This window comes from Enhydra lutris, unplaced genomic scaffold (genome assembly GCF_002288905.1).
Source record: "Enhydra lutris kenyoni isolate GAN:26980312 unplaced genomic scaffold, ASM228890v2 scaffoldscaffold108, whole genome shotgun sequence".
NCBI lineage: Eukaryota > Metazoa > Chordata > Mammalia > Carnivora > Mustelidae > Enhydra > Enhydra lutris.
Genome location: NW_019154192.1, coordinates 253,371 through 278,601, shown reverse-complemented (window position 1 = coordinate 278,601; position 25,231 = coordinate 253,371). Strand labels below are relative to the sequence as shown.

Below are 25,231 nucleotides of genomic sequence, written 5' to 3'. Positions count from 1 at the left end.
CAGGTATTCCCCACCCATGTATTTTTTTAAAATGTCTAACTTTTTTTATTGTCTTAAAGTACACATAAAATAAAATTTACCATTTTAACTGTTTCGAAGTACATAATTCAATTTCACTAATTACTTTCACAGTGTTGTATAACCATCATCACTCTCCATTTCTAGAACTTTTTATCATGCTCATACTGAAACATTCAACCATTAAATAATAGCATCTCCCTGCTACTCTTTACCAATCTCTGTAAACTCTATTCTGTTTTTTTGTCTCTTGCCTATTCTACTTCCTCCTTCCCCTTTCCTTGCCCTCACCTCCTCTCAAAGGGAACAGTGTGCAATGACATAAAGCTTGGGGGTAACTCCGAAATTGTGAATGTCTGAACCAGTGATAGGGGGTGGCAGTGGGTATCATGTGTGTCCTCCTCCACAGCACCAAGGGCTCTCCTTTGGCTCCAAGAGGACTGGGAGTATCCCCAGATGGCTTCCCGGCCCCTCTGCTTTGCAGCACTCTGTTTGAACATCATTGTGCTTGAGAAGGAAAAATCCAAGCTCATGACATGAGGATCGGATAACTGTACTCGATCCCATCAGGTAGGTCTGGTGGGTCTGGTTTCCAGTTTTCTCACTCACAAAGAACACTGGTCTCCCAGGACTGCAAGGTTCTAGGTTGGAGTGAGACATGGGGGCCCAGAAACGGGGAGAACGCCCACCCTCCCCCTTCACAAAGTCTTAGGACCTATCTTAGGACCCGGCTCAGTTAGCAAAAAGTCACAGGACTTCAAGTTATTTAAAATGTGGATAGAAGGGGATGGTGGCGGGTCAGATAAACACCACAGGTGTGGAGTATTGCTCCATTTTTTTTGTGATTCCTTATTGTTACTTCTCCCAAATGGTGGCATTGCCTATTCTACTTCCAGGAATCAGTCAGAAATGATTGTGTAGAATCCACAATTCAAGGAAGAGCAACCCCGAGGTACAGTGTTAGGCATGCATTGAGTTCCAAAATCTAACACCTATCATTTGTTTAATGCAACTTTTTCCTTCAAAACCCTACTGTGGCTTCAGGTTAATTAACATGAGGTCCGATTTCAGATTTCTACATCTTGAATTATGCATTTTGTCTTTTGACCTATGGCCATCAGGCATCAGTAGTGTGTGTGTGCGCGCGCGTGGTCCAGTTAGAAACAGCGAGTGAGAAGTGATATAGACATCTCTTCTCATAGATCCTTGAAGGGATGGAGAGGGTTCTGGAATCTTGATTGAAGAATTGCTGCTAGACATGATCTATTCGTATAGTGCAATACTATTCATCAGTAAAGTAGAAAGACATGTTGCTACGTCTTATAACTTGGGCGAATCTCAAAAACATTATTCTGAGTGAAAGAAGCCAGACATAAAAGACTAACTATGGTCTGATTCCATTTATATTATATTTCCAGAATTAACAGATGCACAGAGACAGAACATGGATTCCTGTTTGTCAGAGACTGGAGGAAAGGGAGTGTGGGCCGTGACTGCTAATGGTAACAAGGGATCCTTTTTGGAGTGATGGGAAGGTTTAAAAGTTACATTGCGGTGATGTTCACACAACTCAGAGCCATCGAACTGCACACTTGGCACAGGTGAATTGTATAGGTAAAGGGTATCTCATGCTGTTTTTAAAAAGCCGCCCCCCCCACTCTCCCTAGGACCTTTAGATATGCACAGTTTGTGGGGGAGGGGGAGATATTTGGTACCAGGACAGGAAGGCTTCCAAGTTACCAGAAACTGCTAGAAAGCGCCAAGTAATCGTAGATCTGAACCGGTTTTGCTGCTAGGTAGGCTACACCAAAACTCCCCATCCTGCGTTTTTAGAGCTTTTGGAATTCTGGAATGCTCTGAAGAGAAACAAAGAAGTCTGACAGAATCCCATTGCCAGTAAGAGTTCATGTGAGAATTCTGTGAACAAGAAAGCAGGCTCTTGTCTGAGGGGGAGAAAACAACCCTAAACCTGATTTTTAGAGTCATCTTTCCAGATCCTGCAGTGGCCCTTACAAAGTGCACACAGTCTGACCTTTTTGTCTGTATTGACTGTGGTCCCTGGAACACACGTGCCTCCTGGGCACACACCCTGGGGACAGTTTGTGGGGCCCCATGCAGTACAGACCCTGCTGTGAGAGGACCCGACCCAGCTGAGTGAGGACCTTCCCTCGCTTAGAGGTTTGTTGGCTCTTACATCAACACAGTTGCCGTTCTGTACTTAGATCCCAAACCAGATGGCATAAGGGAAAAAATAGAGAATTCCTTATGGCTCTGGTATGTCTCCTCCCTGGCCCCAAATTCTCAATTTCTTTCCACAGGGCAGGGGAGAGATTTTCAGAGAGGCTGAGCTGATCTCTGCCAAAGGAGAATGCCTGTCCCGTACGTGGCCATGATAGCAGTGAGCCCCTTTGCCTGCTCCCCCAACAGCCTTTCCCAATGGGGCCGCTTGAGGCTGGTGTAAACGGTGTGGTGCAGGCTTCCAAGTGGAAGCCCCAAGAGGCTGGATCCTCTGCTCCGATTGCGATCTGCGGACTGGCCTCACCTGGAACCTGTGACAAATTCGGAGTCTCAGGCCCCAACCCAAACCTGCTGGCTCACAGCTTGCGTCTCAGCAAGATTTCCAGATGCTTCCAACAACATGCATTAAAGTTGAGAAGCACTAGCTTAGAGGAAGACCCAAGTAATAGGAAGAACTGGAAAGGAATTGAAGAAGCGATTTTTATCCTTTATAGATCTAGAAGTCTCTGTCTCTTTGGCAGAGGCTGAGGACGGCCACAGGGTTTCACTCCTCCCCGACTGTCCGTGGAGAGGCCGGTCATTGAGGCCCTGAGTCCTGGTTAGTTTGAAGGATGGTGACCTTGGATTCTCTCTTCTGCTTGTCTGAGCCTGGGCCTCCTGGGGGACCTTGGTTTAAAGTTTTGGTGAAGGGGAGTTGGGGAGGGATAGCACTAGTAGGAAAGGTCTGTCTCCTTGTGGCAAGGAGAGGGCAAGGGGACCGCTGGTGCAAGCTTAGGAGAGACTCTCAAATGTCCTTCATCGCATTCCTTACTATAACCCAGTGACTCGCTAGATGCTGGTACTTTCTAGGCTCTGACCAAATGCCCCAAGGCAGATCCTTCATGCGCTGGCCCACCCATGGCTCAGTGTCCAGTCTGAGAAGTAAGCAGCAGCAAAACCATTCCCTTCGCCAGTCACCAGTCCCCTCTTTGCCTCTTTCCCAAATCCGAATTGTTCTGGTGCTTGGTTTGAGAGGGCCGTAGATCATTCTAGAAACCCAAGGAGCACATGTGTTGCCTCTCACCCATGATTACGGCCGAGTTCTGGGGAGCCCTGGTGTGACCCTTGAGAGCGAGTCCCCTCACATCTCCAGCCCGTACCCCTCATGCGTTTTGGCTTAAACCAGGGTTCACTGTGGACGCAGTGCAAGTGAATCACAGCGTAGGCCCCCCGTGATAACGTTCCTGAGGGTTTGGGGGTTTTGTGGTGGTGGTGGTGGTGGTGGTGGTGGTGGTGGTGGTTTGAGTTCTTTGCAGTTGGTTTCCCGCCATGGGTCAATTGTTCCATTTTTCGCATCACCTGCAGTCCTCACAAAACATGTGCCGTAGACAGCGAGTCATGATTTTAGAGCTCATTTACCAAAGGCTGTTATTATGTCAGCCAAATAGGTATAATTTCTTGTTTATGAATGTTCGTTTTTTATCAGCCGTCTTGTTGGTATGTGATTATGCTTGATTATGTAACTGCGGCTGCCATGTTCAGGACTCCCTTTGCCTCTTGGTCTCATGGCTGATCCTCTCAATTCTGAGTCGGCGTACAGAGAAAGGCAGGGATGAAAAGCACGTCGATCAGTATTGAAGATCTGGACCTTTCTCTCAGACATGACATCTGGTTGTAGGGCCACCGACTTGGATTATCCAAAACAGCGATCCACACCCCTCCCCCGGTCTCTAGAATTAGTGACATCCGGTCTTGGCTCTCTTTTTGATACCCCTCGTGTACTGTATTTCCATTCAAGTTCATGAAAATGAATTGTGTTTAGACACCTTTTGGCACCCTTAAGAGTTAACTGGAGATACTGTGAAGCAGGAGGCTCGAGTCTGCCCACTGCCCCAAGCTGTGTCCTTTCGAGCACCTCCTCCTGTTCACTCACAAATAGGCCACATACACCCACATGTTTCTGTGTCTGTCAGAATCTTATATACAATGGCTTTTGTGCTAAGCAGAAAGCTCTGCGTATCAGAAAGTCAGGTGGGAAGAGTCTCTGAAGACCATCATGTTTGCCTTTTATCTGGAAAGTTCTGTGGATGGTGCTTTCCCCCCAAGGAATAATTGCAGTGGTAAAATGTCAGGCAGGGGGTAGTAAAGGGATCAGAATGAGGCTTTCGTGCTCTTAAAACAACCCTGCTTACATTCCTGTCCTCTTTCCCAGTGGTAATAAGCAGAGGTTATGGACATTCCTGGGAGGACTTGACTTAGCCCAAGCTGGTGATGCCATCCACTGCATTTTTTGTAAATAAGATGTTATCAGAACACACCCCACCTATTCATGTACAGCTCGTCTGTGGTTGCTTTCCTGCCACAACAGAATCGAGTGGTTGAAACCACATGCTCTGAAGAGCCAGAAATATTTGCTCCTGGCCCTTCACAGGGAAGAAAATCCTGCCAAGCCTTGACTTGAGATACTTGCATTCTTAGCCCACATTGCAGATTTAATCTATTTATGGAAGACAACACTCAGAGACTTTGCTAGTACTCACTTTCCTGAGATCATCATTTGGGATCCCTCCCTTTCTTCAGGCTTCAGAATCCTTGTTCCCCAAGGGGTCCCACTATCCACAGGCTTTAGGCTAAGGCTCAGCCCTTCTTCTGAGAGCACCTTGGTCCTTTCTAGAAGCTCAGCCCCTTTGGTCTCTTTCAGGCCCTTCTCTGAGCATTCCCATAATGAACCAAGTCCTGTGACATGATATCAGGGGGTTCTTCTCATCAGCTGTGCCCTCCAATGTCCTTCAGATTTTCTCTTCTGTGACCTGTAAAGACTGTCTTTGTTTTAATCAGTGTAATATTGGGGGTCATTTTTTTAAAAAGCTTTATGTATTTGAAAGAGTGAGAATGTGTGTGGGGAAGAGGGGTGGGGGGGAAGGAGGAGGTGAGAGAGAGAGAGAGTGTGTGTGTATGTGTTAAGCAGACTCAGTGCTGAGCATGGAGCCTGAGCAGGGCTTGATCTCATGACTCTGAGGTCATGACCTGAACAGAAACCGAGAGCCGTCTAGTCAACTGACTGCAACCCCCCAGGCACCCCGGGTCTTTTTTCTTTCTTTTCTTTTCTTTTTTTTTTTTTTTTAAGTTTTTATTTTAATCACCCAGTGCTCATCAGGACAAGTGCACTTCTTAATCTTGGGGGTCATTTCTCTAAGTGGTGTTTCAGAGTATGAGCCTCTGATGCCCTGAATCAGAATCACCAAGGATGCTGGTTAAGCATTCAGATTCCCGGGCCCCACCCACCTTGGGATGGGTCCCAGGAATTTGGTATGTTTTAATATGTTCCCCAGGCAATTCAGATGTGCTCTGAAGTTTGAGCGCCACAACTCTATCTGCAGAGGGTCATAACCTTGGTTAGGAAACTATATCCTCGTTATACCATCTCTGGCAAAGATACCTTTCTGAAATTGAAATTCAAAGGCAACTTGGATACCTATTGACACACCAAGATGCCCCAAACTAAATCACCACATCCGTAGCAGACCGCACTACCAAATTCAACGACCACTCCTTTTGTGTTCTTATATTGTCGTTGTGTCTTTCTGTATTAAAAAAATGTGGGGATCCTGTTGTAGAGTCACTGGCAAACTCTAGAGCTGTGGCTGCTTATTATCTACTGTTGAGTGGCAAGTTAATTTTGAATTTAGCAGCTAGACACGACATTTGTTATCTCCATTTCTGCAGCTCAGGAGTCTCGGCTTGGCTTAGCAGTGTCTGGGTGTCCAGTGAGGCTGCTGCGAAAGTATCGGCTGAGGCCGCAGTCTCATCAGAAGGACCAACCATGGAAGAATCCACTTCCCAGCTCACTGCATGCTTTTTGGCAGGACTTGCTCCCTCACAGACTGCTGGCCCAAGACACCTCTGGATTCTTTGCCGTATGTGCTTTCACATAGCTCCCTCATGACTTGGCAACTGGTTTCATGAGAGAGAGCAAGTAAGCGGGTGAGAGAGAAAGTTCCAGCAAGCCAGAAGTCATGGTCTTTGGAAACCTCATCAGGGAAGCACGTCCCTAGATCCAGGCACTCAGGGAGAGGGAATCACAAAAGGGTGTGACCACCATGAGGCATGGGGACCTTCTGGAGTATCTTAGAAAGCTGCCTGCCATAGCCGTATACACGTTTCTGGGTAGAAGTGCGCCCTTCCTCCCCCCAGAGCGTGGTCTTCTCTCCTTGAGGACAGTGGCCCCTTCACTTTCCTGTCACCGAGTAGAGGAGCCTGTAGGTTCTGCAGCCACAGAATCTGTCCCAGGAGATTACCCCACCCAGGTGGGGGGTGGCTCCTGCTTTTTGCTGCGGATCCTTTGTTCCCCACAGAGATTCACAACCCTCTTAAAATTACTAGTGTTTTTTGTAAACATCAAGCTTAAGAAACAGGTCTCTCTTTTTTGGAAGGTATAATTGACATGTGTAAGGTGCATATATTTAAAGTGGCCTGTTTGCTAACTTGGATATGTGAATGTGCCTGCGAAACCAGCAGCACAAGCCAAATGGTCCTTCGATTCACAGGTGTCCCCAGGTCCCTCTGTAGGCCCTCTCTCTCACCTGCCCTCTCTGACCAACCGTCATTTTCTGGAATGGCCCTTCTGATGATTTGTTCACATAAATTCCCTACTGTTTCTTGAACCCAGCCATTCCTGTAAAATGTGTGACACTGACTGTGTTAGATAATAAAAATCCCACTGAGTAAATTGTATAGATCCAATTGGTTCTGTTAAATGGTGGATGACTCTGTCGGCATCCCATCGAGCAAGTAGAGGGGCTCTGAGTATTTGTTCAAAATGGAGGGTTTTCAAAGAAGGATGGTGAGGCAAGAAATTTATAGCAAAAGGAAAGGATTGTTCCAGGCAACGCCCTTCTTTTAGGGAGAAAAGCAAGGGGTCCTGACATCTCATACGGATGACCTCATCTTTCCTTGGGGGATGGAGAAGACCCCTGTGGCAGACTCTTTGGCGCTGGCTGATTGAAAAAATTCCTGACTGACTGGTTATGACTGCATTTCTGGGAGAGGCTGACATAGCTAGATTAGGTGTTAAGCCCCTGACTTGGGGACTTGGCCTAAGTGATGCCTTTTGGGCCTGTGGTTTTCCTATTAACAGCTGCTTCATGGCTCCAGCCTTTGATTTTCATCCTTCCTGCCTCTGTGGAACACACCCTGTGCCCTTTGACTAAAGCTCTGAAAGGCCCATTCTGCTCCCACCCACTCCAGTCTGGCCTACACAGCCCGGCCAGATAGATTTCTCACCAGCGCCCCTCAGGCCTCATCCTTCACCTGCTCACAAACCTGCCTCTGTCCCCGCTGCCTGCCAAGGGAAGGACTCCCGGCTTCTCCTGTGATGCTGCCCCATGTCTCCATAAAGTCGGCCATGTCCTCACCTCGTCCCACTGGGCCTCCTCTCTTCCCCCGCTACACGCAGTTGTTGAATTTGTTCACTCTTAATTTGAGAAGATGTCATTACTTTGATAAAAATTATCTTGTACTGCTTGTGCCATATTGCAAATGTTAGAGGCTAATCTATTTTTAAGATTTTCACAACATGCCACAAATATGAAAATTTATTATTTTTTTAAGATTTTATTTACTTATTTGACAGAGAAAGACGCAGGAAACAGAAGCAGAGGGAATGGGAGAGGGAGAAACAGGCCCTCCACAGAGGAGGGAGCCCAATGCAGGGCTTGATTCCACGACCCCGGAATCATGACCTGAGCCTAAGGCAGATGCTTAATGACTGAGCCACCCAGACACCCCTGAAAATTTCATATTTAACAAATTTTAGGACAAGAATTTAAAGGGATCCGTTGAAAAGCCATTTCCTTTGCATCATTAAAAATAGTTGCAGCGTTCTTCCCATTAGGCTGTTGAACTTTTAGGTCAGTGAAGGTTGGGAGAGAATGGAGAAGCAAGCTGTCATTCAAGTGACTTCTCATTTAGCGCTTTGTCAGGACGCTTCCCATCCACTGACTTCATGATACATTCTTCATGCCTTATGCCAGCAGTTCACAGGCTTTTGGCTGTTAGGTCCCCCTCACACTCTCAAAAATACCTGAAGACCCCCAAAAACCTTTTGCTGATGTGGGTTATATCTGTCAATGTTTCCTGAATAGAAATTATAACCAACTTATTATTAAATAATGAATTTATTTCAAATAGTCACAAATCCATTACACGTTAACATTGTGTTTAAGAAAAATAACTACTTTTCAAAACAAAACTTCAGTAAGAAGAACAGTACGGTTTTAGATATTCGTAAATGTCCTTGAGACCTGACTCACTGCTAGACAACTGGGTTCACCTGTCTGCCTCTGCATTCATCCCCAGGCATCTTGGATAACTGGTTTGGATTTAGGTATGTGATGGAAACTTGGTCTCTTGACATACCTGCAAACGGTTTAATGTCCTTTCCATATATTTGTGAAACTTACCCTGATAATACACCAAAATTCAACAACTGGTGAATTCAACAATCTTTCCTAAAGATTATTTGTAATGTGGACTCTGGAGACATCTGTGACCTTGTTTAGTTTTGTACTCTGTTGATCTCCATTGGACTTTGATTGGCTCTGTATGCAAGAATGATTTTGCAACCTTACGTAAATGTCGGTCATGCAGAAAATACTGGTTCTCCAAGTCAAGCAGATCTTCCAAATACACATTTCATTATGCCACATCAAAAAAGTCCCATTTGTTAATATCGCCACCAGTTTCACCCAGAAGGGTTTTAGGTGTTGGGAAAGCTGGGACTTTCACTGTGGCAGGTACAAGGTTTCCAGAATACCACCAATGGTTGTCTAGCTTACTTAGATCATCTTTGAGAAAATGTGTGCCAGACACCCAAGTCTTCCTAGCTAGAGTTTTTCACTAATTCAAGAAAAAATGATATTCCAAAACAAAAAAAGGTACTTGTTTGGCTTGCAACTCAGTCACAGTAGAATTTTCTGTTAGGACAGCCATCACACTTCGGTGTGCCGCAGATGTGCTTTGTGCCTTGCTCTGGCTTCATCACACACTATTCGAAGGTGTATCCTTGGGAGGTTGTGATTTGGTAAAATTCATCACTTCTTTACTGTGTCATGGACCTTTTTTAGTAAAACTATTTTAAATTTTTTAAAAAAGATTTATTGAGAGAGAGTGCGAGTGGGGGAAAGGGGTAGAGGGAGAGAGAATCGCATACCCCCTCTAAACATGGCACCAGACGCGGGTCTCAAGCTCACAATTCTGAGATCATGACCTGTAATCAAGCTGGAAGCTCAACCAACTGAGCCACCCAGGCGTCCTCCTCTTTTTTTTTTTTTTTTTTTTTTTTTTTTAACCGCGCATGCGTGCTGGAGAAGAATGCCTGGAGGCTGAATACCTTTCACTGCTACTGCCTGACGGGAGCTACTCTGTCGCCAGGTCACCACGCAGATGTCAGCTCAGTAAAAACAGTAACATCTCAGGCGTGCCTGGGTGGCTCAGTCGGTTAAGCATCTGACTTTTGATTTCAGCTCTGGTCAGGGTCTCAGGGTGCTGAGATCAAGCCCCATGTCAGGCTCTGTGCTCAGCACTGAGTCTACTTGAGATTCCCTCTCTCTGCCCCAACCCCTGCTTGCTTGTTCTCTCTTTCTTTCTCTCCCTCAAAAATAAAATGAATCTTTAAAAAAACCCACAAAAAACAGTAATATTTTAGTGTTATTTCTAAAAAGAGGTTTAACCTCACAGACCTCCTGAAAGAGCCCCTAGTCTCCCAGGATGGCCCAGGCCCCGGCTCCTCCACCCCCACCCCGTTTTCCTTTTCTGGCCTGTGGGGCCAGCAGAATAGAACAATCTGGGGGTAGGTGAGAAGTGCAGAAGCGTGTTCTCACTGCCAGCCCCTGCGTGCCTAAACAGAATCTGCATTTTAACAAGCTTTCCAGGGAATTTCTAGGCGCGTTAAAGTTTGAGAAGGACTGCTGCCTAACAGGGCTTTGCAAACTTTTCCCGTAAGGGGCCACATGGCAAATATCAGTGGCAACTACTCAGCTCTGCCTTTGCAGCTTGAAGACAGCTGCACACTGAAAGTAACCTAATGAGCATGACTGCATGCCTGTCAAACTTTATTTATGGACACAGCTGAATGTCCTATACTCATATCATGCAAAAATGATATGAAAGAATATTACTCCTGCAGGCCATAGGACGAGCGGAGCATGGCCCATGGTCACAGGTTGCTTCCCCCTTCTCTGTCATGCTTGTTCTCCAACTTTGGGTGTTCACTGAGATCATTTCAGGAGCTGGCTTTTGTCCTTAAAAAAGCCAGAACCTCTGATTCGTGAGGCCCAGCCTCAGAAATTCTGATGTAATGGGTCTGTGGGGAAATCTGGGCATCAGGGCTTGAAAATGCTCTTCAGATCGTTCTAACGTGCAGTGGGACTGGAGAAGTTCAGTGCTGTCGTGTTCTTCAAACAAAGTAAATTTGAAGGGTTCGCTTGTTTGAATTGTAGAATTTGACATAGACCAGGGCAGCCTGTGTCACCTGAGAGCGGGGCTTCTCACAACTGACCCCTTTGATATTTTGTGTCCCCACATCCTTTTCGTGCGTTTGTCCCCATGTGTGCTGCGAGGGCGGCGCAGTACCCTACAGCGTGACCAGTGCCATCCCTGGCTTCTTCCTACAACATGCCAGTAGCGGACTCCCGGTTGTAATAATGATGGAAAGTGTCTTCACTCGCTGCCATCAGTCCCCTGGACGTACTCTTTTGTGCTTACACTGGGTTATTCTACCTCGGTACTGCTGATCGTGACGTGGCTGTCCTGTGAGCTGTAGGGCGTCAAGTTGCGTCGCTGGCTTCTGCTCATGAGAGCTGGCAGCAACCCCCCACAGTGTGTTATCAATGGAAGATCTCTCCAGATGTTGCCTAGTGTCCCCTGGGGGCACAATCACCCCCTGGGGTTGGGGGGATCGCTGCTTAGTGTCCTTCAGAATCCAGGAGGTAGGCCTAGGCTGGGTGACACTTCTGTGTCTTTGAAGTTGGTTTCTGTCTGCTTCTATTTCCCTGGTGCCTGTTGTTTTAAAATTGCAGATGGTTACTTCTTTCCTTCTTAGTTTTTTGGCTCCTTGGAAATCAGCAAAGTAGCAAGGAAGGTCCTGTTTAGAGGGCATGGGAGTGTGTATGAGAGCGGGCCAGAGGCCCTGCGTTTCTCCTCCTCTCTCTCTCTCTCGCTCACTCACTCTCCCTGGGGAAGAATCTGAGCCCTTGTTCCTGCAACCAGGATCACAGACAACTCAGGGCAAATCACTGGGCTGTTATGAACTCAGCCATGGCAACGGCCATCCGCCAGCCCGAGGACAAGACGTGTTTTATTCTGTTGTTCCACTCAAAAGGTTCTAGAGATGCTGGAGACAACATGGCCATTGAGAGTTGGAAGCATTGATGCGTGTTTTCTCTCCCTACTATGTGGTTTATATTTAAACTGTCTTAGGCTAATGCACACTGGGGTTTTTGTGTGAATCAAAATCTAAAAATCTCTTTGGCCAGAGCCCAGTTAAACAAAGGCTTAAGACATTCTGACTTCTAAGTTACTTGTAAAATGTGATAGAAACTCTAGCATTGACTTTTAGTTTTACTCCGTCTGCTTACATGAGTAGATCATGTTCGTCAAAACCTGCTTGCTTGGCCTTTTCAGCTCTGCATTAACCAGCATCACTGCTGATGTGACGCTCCACGGACGTGGTCTGTGGACTTCCAGGAGTGTCCGAAAAAAGTGCTGATGTCCCCTAACTAGCATCAGCTTTCCCCCTGGGGGCTGCTCTGCCGATCCTTGACACCAACCCCACGCCGCCTGCCACTCTTCATCCTGGGGACAGCCCCAGTCCCCGATTCAGTCCCTTTGTCAAGGCCCCCTTCACGGCCCAAGGGAGGGGACCGCACCAGGACTTTCTCGAGCCATGCTCCACCTGCCGCTCCACCTGACTCTGGAGGTGAGCGGTACTCACTCGGCTCAGAGGAAGCCCTCCAGCTGCACTCCTTTCAAGACAGCCGAACAACTTGGAACATTCCGTTCTTCACTGCAGACCCTGGGACTTGCCAGGCATTTGATGGGCAGGCGCTGGAGTGTTCTGGCCAAGCCCGTTGGGCTGCCTCTTAGCGAGAAAACCCCGAACATGGGTCAAGCCCCAAAACAGGCCCTCTGGATGGAGTCGGGAGGGCACACTGCAGGACCGGGAAGAGGGGAGAGGGGACTGCTGGCTAGAAATGGGCTTCTCAGACTCGGGCATGCATGTCACTATGGAGCTTGTGAAGATTAACACTTTGATTCAGCTGATCTGGCGCGGGGCCCAGGTGTCTGCCTTTCTCGCCAGCAACACCCCTCTCTCCCGCCAATGGAGTTGCTGTGGCTTGACCAAGGACCACACTTTGCGAAGCAAAGGGTCTGAGTCACTTTCGAGTGATAAGTGGTCCGCTCATGTCTTGTCTTGGTCTCTGAAAGTTCTTGTTGCCATCCAACAGCAGCTGACAGGGTCCAACTTTAGCTCTTCGGAGCTACAGACCCAAGAAATCAGTTGCCCCCGGAAAGCTTCCCTTGAGATGACGTGCAGTATCCTCAAATGCAACATGTCTAAAATTGAACTCATCTTGGTTCCCCAAGCCTGGCTGTCTTCTGGTTAGCCCTAGGTCAGGGAACAGCACAACAACCATCCAGTTACCCACACCAGACATTTAGGAGTCCTCCTTGGTACTCGTCGGTCCATCCCCAGCCTCACCAGTGAATCCACACCAAGTTGTGCCTATCTGACATGCAAGACAGCTCTCAGACCCATCCGCTGCCTCTGCCCCACTCCAGGCTCCCGTCATCTATCACCTGCATTATGACCCTGGGTTCCTGGTCCTCTCCACATCCCTTCTGTTGCTCAGCAGCCAGACTGCTCTCGTGCAACCCGTCTGTTCCCTGCGGACAAAGATGCTCCGTGGTGTCATTTGGTTCTGGGGATAAAGTCCAGAATCCTTAACGCAGCCTCGAGGGCCCTGGTGGTCCAGGTCCGGTAGACCCCTCATGCTTTCCTTGTCTTGCCCTCCCTCTGCTCTGCATTCTGGCTTCTTGCGGGCCTGGGAAAGTGCTCTGCTCTTTTCCACCACAGAACTTCTCTTCATGCTCTAAGTCCTTCCTAGAACACCTCCCTTACCCATCCTTCTCTCTGCCAAAGGAATTCAAATCCATCCTTCCTATTTAAGTTCTAGAAGCCATCCCTGCACCCCACCCCAAGCCTCTGAAAATTGCCACTCTTTGCTCTTGTAGCACTTGGGAAGTAAAGCCACTGGGTGAATGTACCTTAGCCCATCACCAAGTCCCCAGCACCCAGCTCTGTGCTTGGGACCTCGGAGACAGTTGGTTAGTCCTGACCGTGCACCGATGGAATGAAGCAGAATGAAAGAATGGAGAGTCACTACCTCAGTTCCCTTGCTGTCATCCACACCCGTGTCTGTGATTCCACTTAGCTGACAGCTTCAGGGAGACCAGGCCTTCAGGAGACCCCAGTAACGGAGGTGATGATCAGAGTGGAGTTATGGGCAAGAGTCTCTCGCTGGGCAGTTGTGCCTGGGGGTCGGGGGAAGGCAAGAATCTGTATGTTGAGCACGTGCAGAGATGCCACTGGGCCTGGGACCACACTCTGAGTGCCATGGCCACCCAGGGTGGCTCTGCCGCCCTTCTCTGTGAACGGGGAGCGAGTCCAGCCTTGCAAGCCCCATGCTGTATGTCTGGCTACTCTGCTTGCCACTGTAGGCCACAGGTGGCCACGGTGTGTAAATAAATAGGTACAGCCGTGTTCCAGGAAAACTGTATTTACAAAAACATGGGCTGTATGTAGTTTGCCGACTCCTGGTTTAGGAGAACTTGGAACCTTGACTGTGATGGTTGTGAGAGTGGGAGGTTGTGCCTTGTCCTTCTTTCTGGCCCTGACTCATATCTCTATAGAGCTGGGGCACTGGGCTCAGGATGGCGTGGCCAGCGAGGCGGCGTCTGCCATTCTCGGCCATACTGGGGACACTATGAAATGAAACAGGATGCTCCTGTGGGCCTATCAAGGGAAAAGAAGGCCTCTTGCCTCCTCCCACGTGCCTATACTCAAAATTGGCTCCGGAAGTGGCAGGCCCGGTGCAAAAGGAAGACTCTGACACCCTTGTTCAAAGATGACGACAACTGTCAGGATGGCAATATCAACGCATTCAGCTGAGCATGGGGCCCCCTAAGAGCGCAGGGCAGATGCCTGGGAGGCTGGCCTGAGCACATGTCACCATCCTGGCCTCCGCCGCCACCCTCTGCCACATACGTACCTGCCTGTACTGCCAACATGAGAACACAAACAGTATTGCTATCTGTAGTCAGAAGGCTGATTCTGAGCATTTAGATTTCTGTGGGATAAGTGTGTGGCATAGGCCCAGACCGCCCTTGTGTAAAGATACCTTACAACCTTGGCTAGAGAGAGCTTCTACACTGACCGAGAAAGTCCACTGGGGTGATCCTTTCATAGAAGGTCAGGGGGCCACCGCACATGTAATTTTAGTGCTGCAGGTCACTGACCAGCAAGGTAGAATACACTCTGCATCCAGCTGTGTGATTTCCTACATATTCCTCCTGTGTTGTGTCCCAGAAGCTTCTACTCACATTGGCTGGCAGGATCCATAAGAGTTTTGTCTGTGGGCACCTCAGAGCGTTCAGTCGGTGAAGCCTCTGCCTTCGGCTCAGATCATGATCTCAGGGTCCTGGGATCGAGCCCCGCATCAGGCTCCCTGCTCAGCAGGGAGTCTGCTTCTCCCTCTCCATCTGTCCCTCTCCCCTGCTCACGCGTGCTCACTCTCTATGTCAAACAAATAAATGAATTTTTTTTTTTTCTTAAAAAGCTTTATCTGTGTGTGTGGAACCACAGTGACCAATGTGGTGAGTTGTCGTGTGTGGGAACCAGTACGTGCAGCCACAAAATCATGTGCTGCAAATGTACGAGCACTGGTGGGTGCTGAGAGTGTCATTCATTGATGTGATCCCCCAAATCCTTCAGTCCCTGGTTTACCCTGCTGTTCCCAAACTCGCCCTTCGGCATGGGGTATGTGCAGTCCTTGAGAGCAGGAACTCAGAGAGAAACTTGAGCCTTCCTCTGCTGGTAAATCTGGGCCTGAATGGCTTCGTTCTTCTAACCCCACTTGCTTTTCTGAGCCAGGGAGGAGCCGCGATCATTCCTTTGAAAGAAACAGAATGCTCTAACTCTTTGGATGAAAGACTGTTTTGAAGTGGCAGCTGTGGGCTTGGAAGGCCGAGTGTTGCCATTCAAGGGCAAGCATGCCGCCCCACCACAACCCCCCTTGCTGCCATGAGGAAGGACATGGTCTTCCCAGAATGCATCTGTGGGACGCACTTGAACATCAGCCCGGCTGACGTGTCCATGCTGGCATGTCTGCTGTGTGCCTGGCCTGCACACTGGGTCTTTCTGTAGAAGCCTCCAAAGAGTACTGAATGCATGAAATCACTCCCACTCACTTTTCAGAAAAAAGAAAAGACAGCAAGTCAAAAATGCATCTTCCAAAGCAGGGTTCTGCGAGAATAGAATGTTCCATAGTTACTGTGCAGTATGGTAGCCTGTAGCACGTGCGGCTGTTGAGCATGTGAAATAGGACAACTGAGGAGCAGAATTGTTTTATCGGCCGCTCTGTTGGACAACATGGTCCCAAGGGCACCCAAGTCTCTTGGTCCAGTGGGGACCAGCTGTGACTTGGTTAGCTGGGGAAGCAGGTGTTCATCTTGATCTTCACACCATCTTACAGGCTGAGAAGGGGGGAGGGGGGAGCGACACCCCACACCAGGGTCTGTGTGCTCTTTACGTAGTGGGACACGAGGCTGAGGGCTGTCGTTGCTCTTGCTTTGGGAGTCTGGAGAGAACTTGTACTTTCAGTGGCCCGCTTCTCCCCTCCTCTCATTCCCCAGAGAGCTGTATGACAGAATGAGATGGAACGCCATCCTCCTTGTTCCCAAATAGCAAGTATCCAAAGCTCTTGACTTGCTGGTGAACTTGAACTGTTCTGCGCACTGATTCCCGTTGTACGTGGTTTCATAAACCCATTTCACGGAGGTTGGTCTCCATGATGACAGCCAGCCGTCTTTTTTACAGTGAAAGAAAGCACACTTTCTTATTTAGCCTGGACCTTTCCTTATTTTCCATAACTGAAGAGGAATCTGGTTTATAGTCCTCTCTTGTGGTGGGTTTAGACAGACGCTGCTTTTGAATGGGATGCTCCTCAAAATGGCGCTGCCCATCTCCAGTCCTTCCCTGTCTACTGGAAAGACCATTCGGGGGTGTGGGTTGCAGCTGGGTTAATGTGCTGGCCTTGAAGTAAATAACTGCTCTCGATTGCGATTAAACATCATGATGCATTCAGGTTCGATTTCTCAGACAACCCATTTACTTAAAGTCCTGGGCGATACAAACAGGATACCTAACCCCAAGGCCACCACTGCTTTAGATGAAGCAGAGATGTCTCCAAACTGAAAATGTCACCTGTCTCTGTCCCCTGGGGGAGCATTATGGACCTCATCAGTAAAAGTTTATTTTAAAAATGAAGAAATATCATCTTAGGATGAACAGTTAATTGTGGCTCTTCATTTCACTTCATGGATGCTCATTTTGTCTTTATCTGTTTTGTTTTGTTTTTCTTTTCTGTTCCTTTGCCTTCAAGTACTTAAATGTCACCCGCCAGTTCTGGATTCTTACTCTGAACACATTTTGGGGAAGGAGGCAGGTGGAAGCATGGTGGGAGAAGGGAGAGAAGGGATAACGCACTGCTGGTGTTGCCTGGGCTGGGCAGACATTTTTATTAAAGAGATGAAGGGATTTGATCTTGACATGAAAGAAACCTGAGTGGACCCACTTGAGTGGATGTTGGTGACTTTGTACTTGTAGGGACCAAAGACATCCATCACCTTTCCACAATGACCATGTTGATATTTTTTTCTGAACCCAGCTTCACTGCTGTCCTCTCTGCTGACTTTGTTAGTGGAACAACCGCTCCTCCTTGTCACTCAAGCAGCACCCCCATCCCCGCCAGCCCCAGGTCAATGAGGAAGCCCTAGAACTGTGACTTAGTCCCCAACTCATCGGCTCGTTGCTCTGCTACTCACCCGGAGTACATTAAGCCACGTTCGCCTCTTGGAGCCCCGGGGTCCTCCCCACCAGAATGTGAGTCAAGGACAGCCACCCCCTGGCCCTCGGCGTGGTGAGCTTAATCGCAGAGCACTAGAGGGGAGCTGGCAAGGGCAAGCTCTCTCTGCGAAGGGCTGGTGTTGATGAAGACCGAGATGTCTCGCCCGTAACCGCTGCCTTTTCTCTCCTTTGAGTCCAGGCTGCTTTGAATGCTGCATCAAGTGTTTGGGAGGGGTCCCCTATGCCTCTCTGGTGGCCACCATCCTCTGCTTCTCTGGGGTCGCCCTGTTCTGTGGCTGCGGGCACGTGGCCCTGGCAGGCACCGTGGCAATCCTTGAGCAGCACTTCTCCACCAACACCAGTGACCACACCCTGCTGAGTGAGGTGTAAGTACTGGCTTCCCCGGGGAAGGGCATCCACCAGGCGACTGCCCCGGAATGGCCCTGCTAGCAGGAAAGGGAGGCTTTTGGTTAATGCCTACTTGGACACAGGCAGAACAAAAGCCCAGGGAGAAGGCAGGAGAAGGAAGGGCTGAGAAGGCAGGCAATGTTTGGCCCCGGGGGTGTCTGGCCCAGGTTGCTGTCGGGTGGGTTGTTGGGGGGCTGCCAGCAGTGGGATGGGAAGGGGTCCCAGGACGTGGCACAGCCTCATCACGCTCTCTGTCCAGAGACCCACAGAGTCTTCTCTTCGCTGTGACAAATGTCACCCTTGCAGCTGTTGTCATCCTTCCCCCAGGATACAGCTGATGCAGTATGTCATCTAAGGTATCGTGTTCTTCTTCTGGTACGGGATCATCATGTTTTTGAGTAGAAAGTTGTGAAAGGAGGTCACTTGTGTATTGTCTCTGTACCCCCTCGCGTTTGTCTCTGAATGTGGACTGTGGCCCTGAAGACGGTGTACTGTGAGAAACTGTCCCATTCGTTCTGGAAGTACCGAGTGCTTTTTCTACTAAGCACCCGGCTGCGGATCTTGCTAGTCACTCTGGGTGTGCAAAGAGGAAAACACAGGCTCTCGTCCTCAGGCCATTCAGAGGCAACTCCAGCCCTTGGGCCAAATCTGGGCTGCCATCTGTCTCCATGCAGCCCACGAGCTGAGAATGTTTTCTATCCTTAGATTGCTGTGGAAGGTTATATGTGGGAACGAAGTGAAAGTCGCATCCGGGCACCCTAGGTGTGTTGGCCACCGGCCCCACGCGTGAGTTAGTGTGCCATGCGCTGCTTCGTGCTCTCCCAGCAGAGCCGAGGGGTCAGGACACGGCCGGCGCGTGGCCTGCACAGCCTCCCTGGTCCCTGCCAGGCCTTTCACAGACATGGGGAACCTTGAAAGACGGGCTTCTTTTTTTTTTTTTAAAAGATGACTTTTTTTAAGACTTTATTTATTCATTTGACAGAGAGAGATCACAAGTAGGCAGAGAGGCAGGCAGAGAGAGGAGGAAGCAGGCTCACTGCTGAACAGAGAGCCCGATGTGGGATTCGATCCCAGGACCCTGAGATCATGACCTGAGCTGAAGGCAGAGGCTTAACCCACTGAGCCACCCAGATGCCCCGAAAGACGGGCTTCTTGAGTGTCCCAGAAGGAAACTCGGTGGTGGGTTGGGCAGCTGGGATGGGGGGGATGTGTCCGTGCAGCTGCTCATCCCCGGACGGACCCTTGGTCCTAAGAAAATGGCTGAAAGGCCCTGTCCCTCAGTTCTGCTATTTCAGAGTCCCCCAGGAAAGGGGGGTGCTCCCACGAGCCAGCAGTGTGCCCCAGCTGGAACAGAAGAGTCTAGTGAAGGAGGATGAAGTGATGCTGCTTGGGAAAGGGAGAGACCAGGTCAGGAAAGGCCCCAAGTGCCAGGCTTAGAATCCACTGTTGAACAGGGAGTGCTGGGATCCCACACACGAAGGCGAGCGCGATCTCCGAGTGGCTGGGAAAATGGGGCCGGGGGTGGGATGGGGGAGGCAAGATCAGCCAGAGCGGGGTGGGAGCTGGTGCACAGCAGAGATCCCAGTTGGGCCCCTGTGGCAAAGTGGAGGGTGGGGGGCACCAGCCAAGTGGGGATAAGCTGGCCGCTTAGGACTGGGCCGTGGGACTAATCACGAGAGGATGGGATGAGGGGCCAGTCTCCAGCTGGGCCGTGTGTGCTTTCAGTCGCTGGAGACCATGGTGGGAGGTAGGTGGAGTGTTACCAAGAATGCTGGGCTGGAGTTTCTGCGAACACTCGGGCTGGAAATGACAGAGACTGGTGGTAGGCATGAACAAGGTGACAGGATTGTGGAGGAAAGCGCCCTGAGGAAAAGCATGGTCTACCAGGAAGACCCCAAAATAGGAGCCTTGAGGGAGAACGAAGGCGAAACAGCCAAAGATGTAAGGACTGTCCTGCATGTAAAGACATGCCCCCCCTCTAAGGGTGCAAACAATCTGATAGAGCCTTGGGTCCTATCTCCATGTCACTCCTGCTATGAATGCCCACCTCCCAGTCCTCTGAATCCACAGGTGATGGCAAGTGGCACCTTGGGGGCTGGCATCTCTGACCTGGTGAGCTCTGGAAAGTTCTCTGATAGCTGGTTCTGCCCTGGCTCTGCCCTCCGGCAGGCTACCACACTGCCCATCCTGTCCTTCATCAGGGCCTGGGCTAATCTTAGTTCCCACAGCATGACTGCCCCCAGCCTGTACCTGTGACAGTCGTCCTGAGGGCAGGGCTGCCAGCTGTGATGCCCATGTGGACAGCGCTCCTGCGAGAGGCCGGGGGCCTCTCTCTGCCCACTGACTGCCATCAGTGAGGTCTTAAGCCTGGCGCAGCTCTTTGTTACTGTCCCTGTCAGCGCCAGGCCGGGGAGATAGTGCGCATGGGGAGCCATTCCATCAGCACGGAGCCGTGTGGGGCTGGGTGGCACCGTGTGAGCTCCCCGGAATGACAGCATGTGGAGGACTTCAGAATGACACCGTTGGGATTTCAGCCTTGGCGGGGCCCCTATGGGATCCATGTGCCTCCTCTGTGCTCACGTGTAGGGAGGGAGGCGTGCATGCGCCCCCACGTGTTTGTGTGCCCGTACACATGGCGTGTCCCGGGCTATGTCGCCTCCAGAGGAGCAGAGGTGGGACGGATGCTGTGCTCAAACTATGTGCGGCAGTGAACCCCCCCGCTCATTTGTTTAAGCCTTTAGTTCTTGGATGATAGGAGCCCCTCCAACTCTGCATACCCTATGAGACTGTCCTGATGGGACTATCATTTCAATTTGGCTTTTTAAGTCCACAGAACAGGGAAGTAAATGAGTTTAAAACTGTTGTTTAAAAAAAGATATGACTACTCTCCAACTTGTGGGGGGAGTGCTTACTTTGGGGAAGGAAGCAACCGTAGGAGGAAGAAAAGTCAGGAGCCTAGGGGAGAAAGCAGAAAGTAGATGTGTGGGGGGACCTTGAGCCATTCCCCCCTCCATTTGGGGGGTCCTGTTTCTGTCCCAACGCAGGGCACATCTGCCTGGTGTTGAACATGTTGGGGGACGGAGTCTTTGTGAAGTCGCTCCCCGAGGTGGTCCTAATCCCTTGGCAGCCCGTGAGAGCAAACTGAAACCAAAGCCAGAGTCAGGGCGCTAGAATCCCAGAAGAGAAAACTTAAGAAGCAGCCATGCCCCGTGCCCCATCGGCTTTCCCTAAGCCAGCTGCTGCACTAGCAGCCTGTGACACGGGATCCAAGCTTGGACTCTGTGTCTGTCCTCGCGACGCCTCTCTCCGCGCTCGTGCCGCTGGTGCTGCCCCAGGGCAGCAGATGTGTGTCTACACATGCCTGCACAAGTCGTGAAAAATGTTAATGTGCCTCAGTTTACCTTATAAAGGCGATCAATAGGGGGAAGGTAGAGAGTGCCTTAGAGCTGGTGCCAAGAGAGTGCCTTGGAGCTAGGAGGGGGAGGGCCTGATCTCAGAGCGGTTCTTGGGGACAAGGCACGAGTGTGCACTAGGCTTCTGGCCCAACAAGTCAGGCATGAAGACCTCCACCACGGCCCCAGCACAGCTCACTTTTATCTTTTACATGTTCAGTTTTATTGAAGAAAAGCTCTGTTCAAAAATGTTGAAAAGCCACCCTTGGGCACCTTGAACACGGGTTGGCTTCATACGTCGTACTTCACGGCCGCTGGGGCGGTGAAACATAGAAGGGCCGGAACGGCTGCAGCAATCCTGTGGCCAGCACATCTGTCAGCGCCATTTTCCCAAAGTCTTTATCCGTTTCGAGTCTGTCCCATTTTGGTACTTCTTACAATACTGCAAACTTTCTCATTATTCTGTTGGTTGTGGGGATGTCTGACGTGGCTAGAGGCAGTAACTGACACAGGCTGGGTCCGTTCTTCCTGCTCCACGGACCAGCCATCGGCCCCATCTTTCTCCCTCGGGCCTCCCTATTCCACGAGACACAAAAGTATTGAAATCAGGCCAGTTACTAACCCTACAGTGGCCTCCAGGTGTTCAAGGGAAAGGAAGAGTCACCTGTCTCTCTCACTTTCCACCAAAAGCTAGAAGTGACCAAGCTTAGCGAGGAAAGTAAGTGGAGAGCCCGGCCAGGCGGAAAGCCAGGCCTCTTCTGCCAAACAGCCGAGGAGCGAATGCGAAGCAAAGTTCTTAAAGGAAATGAAAGGTGTTAGTCCAGTGAACACACAAGCAATAAGAGACCGTTGTAGTTCTCTGGACAGAAGGGCAGACCAGCTGGAACATGGGGAGGAAGCCGCAGAAGGGAGGTCGGAAGCCAGCAGAGGTGGCTTCGTGGGCTCTAAGGGAAGAAGCCGACCCCGCAACGTCAGAGCGCCAAGTGCAGTGGCGCGGATTTCGATTGGAGACCAAACAGCCTTCCACTGGAGGAAGATGCCCCCAAGGACTTTCGTAGTTGGAGAGGAGAGGTCAGCGCCTGGCTTCAGAGTCGCAAAGGGCAGGCTGACGCTCTGGCTAGTGGCTGGGGACGGAAAGGGCTCCTGCTGAAGCCGTCGCGGCACTGGAGAGGACTCGGTCCAGTTCTGAAAGCGGTTTGGTGGTGACACGCTCTCGCACAGCCGGGCCTGCTGCAGCACTGCGGAGTGAAAGGAAGAGGATCTGCCGCACAGACATCACTGCCGAGCAGCCAGCAGCGACCTTCTGCCCGCTGGAAGACGGACCTACTTAAAGCTCAGGTGACGGTTAGCGTTTTTGAGCAATAAATAAAGTGTATTTTCTTAAAGGTCAGTACCTTGTCTTTTCCAGACCTAATGTTCTTGCACACTGACCAGACTACAGTATAAAGAGGAGTTTGCACTGGGAAACCCCCAAATTAAATTGACTTGCTTTACTGTGATGGTCTGGAACCAAACGGCAGTTTCTTGGAGGCAGGATGGTACCTTTGAGGGGACCGGGGAACAGACCTGCCTTAGAGCATGCTAGGTGACCGGGAGGCCTGATGACAGCTAGGGCAGACCAGCTTCCGCCAGAAAGCTCCGTGAGCTCTGCCCACCCGGGACAGCGAAGCTGCCCTTTGTCCATGAGCAGGCCCGGTGCTCACCGGTCCATTATGAGAAAGCCGCTGCTGGGGAGCGCATTCTGGAAGCGCCTGATGACCTCTGGAAGGCCATGTTCAAGTCTTTTCTTTTTAGTAACTCCGCAAAGATCCTTTTGAAGGGTGGGTAAGGAAAAAGCAGCCTGCTCTGGAGCAGCCCATCCATAAGCACAGGGCTCACAGGGAGTGTGAAACTGCTGAAATGGGCTTTACTCTCCCTAGAAATGCAAAAGCCTCTAAGTATCCGTGCCCCTGAGATACAAGCAAAGGTGACTTCTGCAGTTTCCTGCGGTGTGAGCCTGTCCCTCAAGCAGCCCTGAGCAACTCCAGCGCTTTCTTGCAGGATGGAAAGGGACACCGGGTCTGCAGGTCTTGAGCATTGCCTGAAGAAGAGAAGCGCCCGATGAGAATGGCAGAGCATCGCCCACAAGCCCTGTGGGTGCCGGATCTGCAAAGAGGACTACCCTGACGTGACGTTTTTGGAACGGCTTTCACCATTCTCTGAAAACTGGTAGTCAAGGCAGGTTAGGCGGTGAAGCGAAGCCCCCCAACGAGGTTCTTCCCGAAGCCGTCCATGCCCACGTGTGCAGAGCAGGCCGGAGAGCGGCCGTGCGCATAGAACTGCGGATCTTCCACATGACAGCAGAGAGGGAAAGGGCTGTTGTACCAGACACTGCCTTAAGCTTGTGTTCAGGGCTGTTTCAGACTGTTACCTAATGCGTTTGGTGATTTCGCGGGCCTGTGAAACTAGGGAAGTTCCTTTCGAGAGAGGGCTTCCTGGAGCACCTGTCACCGTACTACGCTTGCGTCGCAGAACATCAAGGCCCCTGAAAGCAGCCGGACGCTCCGCACGGTGAGTCCAGGAAAGAGCGGCAGGTGGGCGGCCAGCTCCTGAGAAGGGGACCTGCACAGGCGGTCACACTGTCCATCGTGGAGCTCCAGAAAGCATGACTGCCCTGACCCAGGAGAGGCTTCCCCTCTCCTTGTCACTGTGCCCATCGCTCCTGTGGCCCAGGCGATGCTGGGAGCTATTTTTGAAGGAATTTTTGAAAGTTTTTTGTTTAAGTAGTCTAATATTTTTTTGTTTTGCTCTGTATAAATTTTTGTAACCTAACAGTGAATCAATATTTTCTATCAGCCAAGGGCTTCCTGTAGTTCTATTCAAATATTCAAGTGTTACAATAAATATTTGTAGATAATAGCCAATACTTGTGTATGCTTATTTTAAAGATCTATTTAGGTGGAAACAGTTGTGGATGTACTAAGAGTAATGCAATAAAGGTATAGCTTCACTCGCCTTTTTACCATACATAAGTACTCTTCCTTCTCTAGCTGCAGTACAATGTCATTTTTCAATAGTATGCATGATCAAGATTTCACATGTGTGTTTCTAGGAGGATGCTACCCCCATCTCTATAGTTGTGTGAAGTACAGAAATTTTCTGACTAGCGTTGGCAAATAAAGCAATTATACATATGGGATTAACACAAAGCTTAAGTGTGGGGAAAGTAAAAACAATGTTGAACCTTCCCAAGGTACCATGTTCCACTGGCTCCTTTACAAACCCAAGGTAGAAAAATCTAGATCTGTGGGGGGGCGGGAGGAAAAAATGCTCTGGATCTAACAGTTAACTCTCAAAAGCAGCAGAGCTAAGTTTGTTACTTAGGATCTCTTTTTACTATCCATTTACTTACCTGTTAGCAAGCTTAGGCACTGGGATTTTCATCATCTGAAGTTTCTGAGTGAGGACCACCAACCCTTGTCACTTACTGAGCCATGGCTGTTGCTGAGGTGCCACCTTGGGATCCTTGGCAGAAGAACACTTAGGACCCCAATTAGTATGCTCTTTGTCACACTACTTAAAATCTGCTTTTGTAGCATTTTGTGCAGTTAAGTTACATAATAAACTGTGAGTATGTCTAGATGAGATCACATGCAGTCTCTCATGGACAGTAATCTGGCCACAGAGCACAGGAATCTCTAGAGGACAGAGTAGCAACCATTCATTTCTCTTAACTCTGCCTTGTGAACTTTGACTTTCAAATTGGTAAAGAGATGAAAACAAAGTCACAATTTAAGTCCATTAAAAAATGACAAGTAAAGATTCCACAGTAAAAAACTTGAAAAAAATCCTTTCAGGGCTTTTTAATGCTAGGATAGTCCTACTATTAGAAGATTTAAAAGAGACGATCCCCTTGTTAGTATCTTCTCCTAAGGCATGAGCTCTTGCTCTAGCCAGGGCAGGGCGCATCTGCTCAAGATGTTTGTGCAAAATCTCAAAATGAATATTAGGATGCATAAAACTACCAAGAGTT

General features: G+C 49.7%; 2 long non-coding RNA genes across 3 annotated transcripts; both read left to right on the top strand.

Annotated features, from left to right (window-relative positions):
* The first annotated feature begins 70 nt into the window (after positions 1-70).
* LOC111139449 lies at positions 71-7,815 on the top strand. 2 transcript variants are annotated; one of them, XR_002640088.1, is made up of 3 exons: positions 71-588; positions 1,437-2,854; positions 5,962-7,815. It is a non-coding gene; the product is annotated as an uncharacterized LOC111139449 (long non-coding RNA). The 2 variants fall into 2 exon arrangements; XR_002640087.1 differs by lacking the exon at positions 5,962-7,815 and having other exon boundaries at positions 1,437-4,060.
* A 7,284-nt stretch (positions 7,816-15,099) lies between these two features.
* Positions 15,100-24,122, top strand: LOC111139448. The gene is made up of 2 exons (XR_002640086.1): positions 15,100-18,183; positions 21,440-24,122. It is a non-coding gene; the product is annotated as an uncharacterized LOC111139448 (long non-coding RNA).
* Positions 24,123-25,231: the final 1,109 nt, after the last annotated feature.